Below are 3,066 nucleotides of genomic sequence, written 5' to 3'. Positions count from 1 at the left end.
TGTCTTCAGACACTCCAGAAGAGGGCGTCAGATCTCGTTACGGATGGTTGTGAGCCACCATGTGGTTGCTGGGATTTGAACTCTGGACCTTCGGAAGAACAGTCGGGTGTTCTTACCCACTGAGCCATCTCACCAGCCCTCTTTTTTTCTTTTTTTTAACATAGAGAAGGTATTTAGAATTTGGGACAAGCCAGGTGTCTTGGTTTCCTTTCTATTGCTGTGATAAAATATCCAGACAAAAGTAATTTAGGAGAGGAGGGGTTTAGTTCCTTGACAGTCCCAGGTTACTGTCCATCACCGAGGGGGAATCAAGGCAGGCATTCAGTCAGCAGTCAGTCATAGCATAGTCATAGTCAAGAGCAGAGAGAAACAAATACACGCAAAGTTGCCTGTAGCTCTTACTTGTTCTGAATGGCGCAGGGTCTTCTGCCTAGGGAATGTGCTGCCCACAGTGGTCTGGGGCTTCCCATGGCAATCAACAATCAAGGCAATCCCCTAAAGACATGCCCACTGGCCTGACCTGAGCCTTTCTTCAGTCAAGACTCTTGTCTCAGATAATCCTAGGTTGTCACAAGTTGGCGTGACCCTGGGCATGGCGGTACATAGCTATCGTTCCAACACCAGGAACACTGAGGTGGGAAGATTTTGAGCGGCCGCCAGTCTGGACGATATCCTGAGACTTTGGCTCAAAGGAAACGGTTTGGGAGGGGAGCCAGAAGTATACAGTTCAGATGCCCAGTGTGAAAGGCCCCAGGTTCATCTGCTGCACTGTAAATGGAGAAGAACATTTCATAAAATGATACATGTGACATTTTTGTGAAGTTTCTTATGTCAATTTTAATCTATATTGTCTATGAGTGTCTGCCATCAGGTGTGTATGTGCACGCTGTGCATGTCTGATGCCTGAAGAAGCCAAGAGGAGGACATCAGACCCCTACAAACAAGAGTTCATAAGACACTGAGACACATAGAGCTATAGTCTCTTGATGGCTGTCGCGTGTAACCACGTCGATCCAAACTCCATATGGAGTGAAGATGACCTGACTTTCCCAGTCCTCCGTGTGCTGGGGCTCTGCTTGTCTCCACGGGTGGAGGAGTGGAGAGGTGCGGGGGACCCTTCTGTTTGTTCTGACTCTGCCCTAACGGGACGGTGTTTTATGTGTCATGCCGGTGTAGGTAGGGCTCACACACAGCCTTTATCACCGAGCCACACTGCCACCCCTTCAGATTTTAGAGCCAAGGATACAGTATTCCCCTGGGAGTAAGTGGCCTAAGGACCCTAGTGTGCTGCTGAATGCCTGCTGAGATTTCCCAGCTTCTGTCTTATCACGATCGCAATGGATTCTGTTCCCATTCAAATTACATAGCATGCCCCGGTGAGCACTGACCAGCCTTTCGGTAAGCCGTTATCTTTCTATGCCATGGGGCAGCATGTCAGGTTGCTCAGCAAAGTGTACCACGGTATAGTGGAAAGCCCTGATGCCCTCCGAGGGCAAAGCGTGAGGCGGGCATGCAAAGGAGGTTGTTTTCGGGTAGGATCTATCTGACACCCGTCATTTCTACTCCGGGCTTCGATAAGCAAAGGGTCGTGACAAGGTCCAAGCACACCCATTCTTCAGCCACGCCGCTGTCTTGAGAGGGAGGTTGACACAGGAGGTCTAAAGTCCAGTGCTTCTGTCACCTGGACCCTGTTCCTAGCTACACTGCTCGGGGGTGTGTCCCCTGGTTGGGAGAACCCAAGCCTGAAACAATAAGTAATGAATAAGAGAATGAGGCAAGGGCGGGAGTTTGTGCTTGGTCATCATTTCAGCCGCTGTCCACGCACCGCTCGCCCGCGGCTCCGAAGCAGGGAGCCTACGGTCTGCACCCGGTGTGGACGTCCCAGATGCGTGACCAGCTTGCTCTGTGCTTTGCCTGTACCAAGAACAGAATTTGACCTTGTCTATCACAGGGTACAGTGGGCAAGCAGGGTGCGTTCCTCAGAGTCACGGGCCCGCAGCGTGAGAGCCAGGTCGTTACAGTTCTCAGCAACTTTGTGTGGCTTCTGATGACTAAGCATAGCCTCTTTGTTTTAAAAAAGCATCCCTCTAGCTGCCCCTACCCCCACAACAGCATCACTTTTTAATTTGTGGTTAAAAAAAAATACATAAGGGCTAGATCTTATTTTCTTTACCTTTTAAAAATTCAAGTATTTGTGTGTGGTGTATGTGCACGTGTGTGTACACAGGCTTGTGGAGGCCAGAAGACAACCTCGGAAATGCTGCCTACGTCCTTTGAGATAAAGCATCCCATTGGCCTGGAGCTCTCAATTTTGGCTAGACTGGCAGGCTAGCGAGCTCCAGCAATCCCGTCTCTGCCTCAGTGTTTACATCCATCCTGTGGATCGAACCCGGGGACTCATACTCAAGACAAGTACTTAATGAATGAGTGACCTCTCTAGCCCTTGGATATTTTTATGGTTATTTTGGGGGTTAGAACCCAGAACTGCCCTGGATATAGCTGCTCTTCTTGGTTTCCTGAGCCAGGACTCAGGATATATCCCAGCCTGGTCTGGAACTCACATAAGCCTCCTGCCTCAGCTTCTTCAATATTGGGATTACAGGTGTGTATCACCTCAGCCATCTTAAACACTTTATACGAAATTTTTTGTATGTGAGGGTGTTTTGGCTTCATATATACATGTGTACCGTGTGAGTGATGCACCTGAAGAGGCCAGAGGAAGGGACCAGATCCCCTGGAACTAAAGTTACAGATGACCATGAACGGTCATATTCCGGGAATTCACTGAACCAAGGTTTTTTAAAAGAGCAGCCGGTGCTCGTAACCTCTGAGCTATTGATCCAGCCCCACCTTAACCATTTAACGGGCGCATCTCAAGGATAGGACGTCACCTACGTGCATGTGGCTGGGGTTTGATCCCCAGCATTGCAAAGCAAGCAAATCTATTTGCTGCTGGAAGGAGAATATTTGGGAGGGCCTGGAGGGAGAAAGGGGAGGGGGAAAGCAACATAATGCTACTTCAATAAAAAAAAATTCAAAAAAAGCATAATTTTAAGTAACACACAC

The 3,066-nt window shown here is 48.9% G+C and overlaps 1 long non-coding RNA gene across 1 annotated transcript in view; it reads left to right on the top strand.

Annotated features, from left to right (window-relative positions):
* Window positions 1–2,638, top strand: part of LOC110293549 — a 5,901-nt gene extending 3,263 nt beyond the window's left edge. Inside the window, exon 3 of the long non-coding RNA XR_002377813.1 lies at window positions 421–2,638. This is a non-coding gene — a long non-coding RNA (uncharacterized LOC110293549). The remainder of the gene's footprint in view (window positions 1–420) is intronic.
* The last annotated feature ends 428 nt before the right edge of the window (window positions 2,639–3,066 follow it).

This window comes from Mus caroli, chromosome 4 (genome assembly GCF_900094665.2).
Source record: "Mus caroli chromosome 4, CAROLI_EIJ_v1.1, whole genome shotgun sequence".
In the NCBI taxonomy this organism is placed as follows: Eukaryota; Metazoa; Chordata; class Mammalia; order Rodentia; family Muridae; genus Mus; species Mus caroli.
The sequence above is the reverse complement of the archived record's forward strand: the minus strand, read 5'-3'. Positions and strand labels throughout refer to the sequence as shown.